Source organism: Corvus brachyrhynchos, unplaced genomic scaffold, assembly GCF_000691975.1.
Source record: "Corvus brachyrhynchos isolate BGI_N302 unplaced genomic scaffold, ASM69197v1 scaffold245, whole genome shotgun sequence".
NCBI lineage: Eukaryota > Metazoa > Chordata > Aves > Passeriformes > Corvidae > Corvus > Corvus brachyrhynchos.
This window is the reverse complement of record NW_008238988.1, coordinates 6280151-6287196: the sequence shown is the minus strand read 5'-3', so window position 1 is coordinate 6287196 and position 7046 is coordinate 6280151.

Below are 7046 nucleotides of genomic sequence, written 5' to 3'. Positions count from 1 at the left end.
GGAATTTCCCCATGGAAAGGGTGCTCAGGCCTTGGCAGGGGCTGCCCAGGGAGCTTTGGAGTGCCCATCCCTGGAGGTGTCCCAGGAATTCCTGGATGTGGCACTCAGTGCCAGGGTGGGCATCAGGCACAGCTTGGACTTGATGATCCTGGAGGGCTTTTCCAACCACACAGTGAAGCTGCTAGTGTGGAAAACCAGGGGAATTTCTGCCTCCTTCAGGAGTTCCTGCATGGAAACCTCATGGGAAAAGCTCTTTGTGTGTTTTCTGTGCAGTGCTTCAGTTCAGTGACTCATCTGTTCCAAAGCCCTGACTTTTCCTGCCTGGAAATTCCCTGGCTGGCATTTCCTTCTCCTGCTCCTACCAGTGGGCATCTTTCAAACTGGGAATGGCCAAAACCTGATGGGGGGAGATAATATGGAAAAGACAACCTTTAATTTCCTCAAAGCCATAAAACACCTGGAGCAAATCCTTCAAAAGGAGTTGAAAACCGAGTCCGAAGATTTCCGCCTGCAAATCCAAGGTGTGAAACGCCCTGGGCAAACCTGCAGCATTCCCAGCACGTCTGGAATTACAAAGACATCGGAACCACTTGGATCCTGCTCTTTGCCTCCAGCTCCAACCCCGGTACGCACAGATCTCTCTCCTTGAGAGCTTTGTGGGGGTGCTCATTGCCCTAAATCCCATTTTCCTGCTCCCAGCACTGCAAAGGTTAAACCCCAGGCCACAGGTCTGGCTTTTCAACTGCATTTCCCTGGAACTCCTCACCCTTCCCAACCAATCAGGCTCCAAAGGCTTCAGCTGTCACGAGCTGTTGGAAAAGGTGTCGATCCCAAGGAACGAGCCAGCAGGTGAGTCTGGAACAGCACCGGAGAGAGGGAATGTCCTGGGGTTGGAAGGACACGTAGGAAAAGCTGAGCGACCACAACAGGAGCAAGGAAATCTCTGAGTGCCAACCAGAGCTGCCCAAATTCCAAAGGCTATGGATGAACCGCCCTGATTTAGTGGATCAGTAACGCCCCAGGCAGCTGAGGATGAGCTGGCACTCAGGGCTGGCACTCAGGTGTCACCACAGCACAGGTTGAAGGTGCATTTATGGCTCTGGTACTTCCCAAATCCTCTTTTTGCCTCCTTCCCGCTGGCTGCCAAGATCTGGGATACAGCCTGGTTTATGCTGGACAAACAACCATTCCTTTTGTTGGGATACAACTGGATTCTTTTGGTCAGAATCCCAGATAATCATCTGCAAAATAAAAACCTGCTGGAGGAGATCATACCCTACGCTGTCACACCGGACAAGGGAAAATATTCCTTTATGGAGAGGGGGAAAAAACCCTGGAAAAGGCTCCCCAGAGTGGTTGGTGCCTGAAATCTGTTGGAAAATGGCCCTAAATACATCTTTTAACCCTTTATCAGCCCTGATGTGGTCAAGGAGTTGGACTAAATGGTCATTGTAGGTCACTTCCCACTGAAATATTCCATCTTTTCCACAACCCACTGGAAGAAAAAGCCTTCACCAAGCAAAAATAAAGTTCCAATTAACATTAAGGAACCACCAGCGACAGCAGAAATCCATGAAGTGTCCCTGGACACCACCAATTTTCCAATGGATAGGAAATCCATAGGAACGGATGGATCGGAAAACGATGTGGGTTTTCCCAGGAGAACAGGAATAGCCTGCCTGCTCCACCTTTTTTCATGTCATACCCATGCCGTGAAGGATTCTGGAAAAAGAAAAGCAGAGGACTCTGGAAAATGAAAGACAAAGGACTCCGGAAAATAAAATGCAGGAAGCTCCTGGAATTATGGAATCCTAAAGCCCAACCAGCCTCTGGCTGTAGATGAAACAGTAAAAAAACAGGGAAGATCAAAAAGCTGCTGCAGAGCCTGGTACAAATTCCAGGTTTTTTGCAAATCCAGTTCCACCAGCGCAAGAAGTTAAAGAGGAATAATTTTAAGCATCAAATCTGGAAAGGAGGGATGAGGGAAATGATTCGTTTGGAGTTTCAGCCTCTGCACAAGCCCCAAAGTACAAATCTGAGAGACACCAGGTAGAGCTGGGAGGAATTTTTGCCTGGTTTCCATGGCATTCCTCCCAAAATAAAATTCCCTGTTCCCAGCCAGGCCACTTCAGAGTGGTGGAAATTCCCCAAACTCTGCCTAATTCCGAGCTCAAGTCTGGAGCCTCGGTGTACAAACATTCCTTGGGGGATCACTCCATGTGTCTGAGATCTGCCCCAATCTCGTCCCTGCTCCACAAATATTCCCGGGAAGCTGCAGGAGATTCCCACAGCAAATCCAAACACTCATTTGCAGCTTTCTGCTCCTTCAAATGAGCTGGCAAAAGGAGGGAGAAAGATTTTTAACATGGACAGAAAGTGCAGGGAGAGGAATGGCTGGAAATTAAAAGAGGAGAGTTTGAATCTGATACTGGGAAGGAATTCTTGGCCCGGGAGGGTGGGGAGGCCCTGGGATAGAATTCCCAGAGAAGCTGTGGCTGCCTCTGCATCCCTGGAAGTGTCCAAGTGTTCCTAGTCAGTGCTTTTTATCTAAAACAAGGCGTTTGTCTTCTGTATTTGCCAGAGAGGAGTTAAAGTAGGAAAAGACTTTTAAGATCTTTGAGTCCAATCATTCCCCAGCCCTGCCAAGGTCATCTCTGACCCCTGTCCCCAAGTGCCACATCCACAGGCCTTTGAAATCCCTCCAGGGATGGGCACTCCAAACATTCCTGGGCACCCTTTTCCATGAAAAAAATCCCCAATATCCACCCTGAGCCTGCCCTGGCCCAGCCTGAGGCCGTTCCCTCTCCTCCTGTCCCTGTTCCCTGCCAGCAGAGCCCGACCCCCCCGGCTGCCCCCTCCTGTCAGGGACTTGTGCAGAGCCACAAGGTCCCCCCTGAGCCTCCTTTGCTCCAGCCTGAGCCCCTTTCCCAGCTCCCTCAGCCGCTCCTGGGGCTCCAGCCCCTTCCCAGCTGCATTCCCTTCCCGGGACACGCTCCAGCCCATCATTCCTGTTGTTTTGGAAAGACCTGAACAGAAGCAACGAAGCTGAGCCACAAAAACAGCGACACACGGAAATTCCAGAGTCAGCACAGGCAGAGCTGCACTACCCACAACAGCTGAGGGGAAAAACAACATTCCCACTTCCAAATACGTGGGAAAACAAAGATTTAGGAGGAGGGAAATGCAGACAGCAAAGGAAGAACTCCAGGGAGCACCTGGGGGCTCAGCCATGGGACGCAGCAAAGGCGGGAATGCCGTGAGATTGGAGCTGGTGCCACCAGCACGAGGCACATCCCACCAAACCAGGGGCAGGAGGAAAGCACAGCTGTAAAACCCAGTGGTTTATCCCACCTGGAAAGCACAGCTGTTAAATCCAGTGGTTTATCCCGCCTGGAGAGCACAGCTGTTAAATCCAGTGGTTTATCCCACCTGGAAAGCACAGCTGTTAAATCCAGTGGTTTATCCCGCCTGGAGAGCACAGCTGTTAAATCCAGTGGTTTATCCCACCTGGAAAGCACAGCTGTTAAATCCAGTGGTTTATCCCGCCTGGAAAGCACAGCTGTAAAATCCAGTGGTTTATCCCACCTGCCCCACATCAGGGCCCAGCAGAATCCTGCAGAATTCCAGGAGCAGCCAAGGTTCCCAGTGCCGGAACCAACGCTGACATCTTCCACCACACCGGAGCTTCCCGGGAAGATGTGCAGGGATGGCATCGGGTGCCAACAGTTTGGTGCCAGCACAGCGGGAAGAGGTCAGGAGTTGGAATCCATGATCCTTGTGAGTCCCTTCCCACTCGGGAATTTCCAGGGAAGATCCTCTTTCCAACAGGTTGGATGTCAGCAACATCTGCCGCACTCAGATGGGGATTAATCACATTGCTGGCACTTCCAGAACTAATTCCAAGCTCCTTCTCCAGGCTGGAAGACAGGAATTTATTTATTGGAGGGCTTTGATCCCAGCCTGGAGTGTCCATGATCCATCAGCTCCCTGCAGGAGCTGTCCAGGTGCACCAGCTCAGCCCACAACTATGCAAACTAAAGGTTATTTAATCCATGTTTTCCCATTGAATTCCCGGTGTTTTCCACTGCTTGGGGCACAGATGGGAGCTGGAGGTGTCAGATTTCACCTTGTTTCAGGTCCTACCAAGTAACGGAAAGGGTTATAGGTAAATAAAAGTGCTCTCTGCTGAAAATAAACAACTGGCATGATTCCCAAAGGACCAAAATTCCGCAGAAAAAGAGAAATCCTTCTTCCAGGATCCCAAAATAGTCAAGCATTCCCTTAAAAAACACTGAGGGCCTGGTAAAGTGGGAATGATCAGGCATGCCCCGACTCAGGGAGTCAAAGAGCAGCATAAAAACAGAATTATTTTGCTTCACTCTGAGCGTGGCTTGTGCTGTTGGGAGGTGAAATGTGTCTGACACAAATATCTGCAAAATCCGAGCCCCAGGTGTCGCAGCTTTGTATTCCCACAGCCACGGAAGCAGAATTTAGGGAAGATAAGCTCGAATTCCACCCCCTCCGTGCTGTGCAAGTTCTCGCCTGCTCCCTGGGGTGTGAGAGCTGAGTCAGGAGTTTTCCAGGATTAAAAGCTTTAACTTCAGGAGTCGACAAAAAGGCCAAGGGAGAAGCTGTGAGCCAATTTCCATCCCAGTAGGAGGAAAAACCAGGAATCCACAAGTGACTCCTTGTGCCAGGTCCTGAGTCAGGCTGGAGGTGCAATAACTGTGCTCGTGTTCTCCTGCCGGTCCCAGACTGAATTCTCCCAATAAATTACGCGGATCCAGAACTGTTGTTTGTGTCCCACGGCCTTTCCAAAGGATGCCCACAGATACCAATTCTTTGGGAGTCATCCCAATCCCGTCACTCTGTCCGTGAATTTGAAAATATCAGGGAATTCACAGGCCTGGGTATTTCAGTGTCCTTTTGCTAAACTCCTTTGCCAATTCCAAAGTGACTTCGGCGTCTCCCTGACAAGATCCCACACTGAGTTTTTATCCCAAGGAATTCAGCTGCCAAGATCATTCCGGCTGTAACATGGGAACAAAACAAGGGAACACAAAAGCCAGGCCTAGATCTGTGGTTGCCCCTGGTTTGCAGATCAAAAGGAACAACTCAGCCTTTGAAAAGCCAGCACAGATTTGGCCTTTTGAAATCCATCACCGAGGCAACACAAGGCACAGGGAACAGGGAATTATAATGGACAAACCTTGGGATCAGCCGGAGTTTGCTGGACCACCCAGCATCAAATGCAAGGATCATGGTCATTCCCTGCCAGGGCAGCCCTCAGGACACACCACCTGCACAGAAACACCCTCAGGTGCAGCCTCCTCCATCCCAGGAGCCAAATTCCAGGAGTGGGATGGACTGGAAGATGAGTTGTGCCTGGATTCCCAGAGCTGCCATGGGAGGGGTTTCCACACATTTTTCCAGGGCCATGCTGGTGTTTTCTGGATTCTCAGAGCACAGAATCCCAGGATGGTTTGGGTGGGATGGGGTTTGGAGCAGCCTGGGACAGTGGAAGGTGTCTCTGCCCATGGCAGGAGTGGAACAGGATGAGTATAACGTTCGTCCCAACCCAAACCATTCCATGACTGCAATTTCTCTGATATTCCACGATCCTTTTTCCTGCCCAGCTGCTCCACCTTCATCTCCACACAGTTTCTGAGCATCATTTCCCAGCCTGGTTTTCCCATATCCAATAATCTCACTGGAGACCTTCTGGAGAAACTTCTCCGAATCAGGAATTAAATCAAATTTTCTGACACCTCATTGCCACTCAGGTCCATGAACCAGCACCCAAACCCTGCTTAAAACCCCACAGAACATTCCTGAAATATTTCTGGCTGTTCATTCCCTTCTTCCCAGAGCATTTTTCTGCCAGAAATCAAAGCATTTCCCATTTTTAACCATTTTAGTCCTGAACCACTTTTGATACCGAATTTATTTAAGGTTTGATGGGGTTGAGTCGTGGTTTTTTTAACAAATGCAGCCCCTCAGCCCCAAAACATTGAGTTCAAACTTCTGCAGTTTTCTGACCTGAACTTGAGCTGTGTCCTGGTCCTTTTCAAGCCTTCCAACGATTAAAGGGACATTTTGAACCAGGAGCTTTGTTAAAATGACATTAATGGGGGAAGTTGGCTCTTTCCAGATGGTTGGGTTTTTATTCCGGGCTCTGGAATATCCTCACTGGAGGCAGCAGATGGCTCAGAAATTCCCTAAAAGAAACTTGGTGAGATTAAATCCCTCCGGATGGTCTCAAGCTGACCTGGTGCTGAAGGAGGAGCCAAATTCCGGGAATAGGCATTGACTGCTCCACCAAACTTGGAGTGAAAAGCCATGGAATAATTTTCCGCTGGAATAACAGGGGTTGGAATGAGATCAGCTTTAATGTCCCTTCCAACCCAAAGCATTCCACGATTCCATGTTGGGATTTGGAGATGCTCCTGGGGTGTCACAAAGTCCCTTCCAACCCAAAGCATTCCATGATTCCATGTTGGGATCTGGAGATGCTCCTGGGGTGTCTGATGTCCCTTCCAACCCAAAGAATTCCATGATTGTCTGTTGGGATTTGGAGATGCTCCTGGGGTGTCTGGGGAGCATCTGGCAGGATTATCAGGGACACAGATGGATGCAATGGAAGAAATATCCAAAGGGGAAGGAAAGGTGCCCATCCTGGGAACAAATCCCGATGCAAGGAGCATTCCCATAGCCTGGGAGGAGACTGTGGTTCACCTCAACCAGAGAAGACACTGGGGATTCCTGGAATTGAAAGGAAGGAAGGGACAATCCCAGCAGCAGGATCAAACTGGAAACTGCTCTCCAGACTCATTCTTCACACTTGGATGCTTTTTGGTTTTCCAATTTCCGGTTTTCTTCTGGAATTGTTGTATCTTTTCCCCACACAGAATAATTTAGGTTGGAAAAGACTTCCAAGATGATCAAATCCAACCTTTGACCAATCACCACCTTGTCACCACACCAGAGCTCAGAGTGTCCTTACAAACCAACCTTTCCTCCATGATTGCAAATGGCCTCTATCCTTT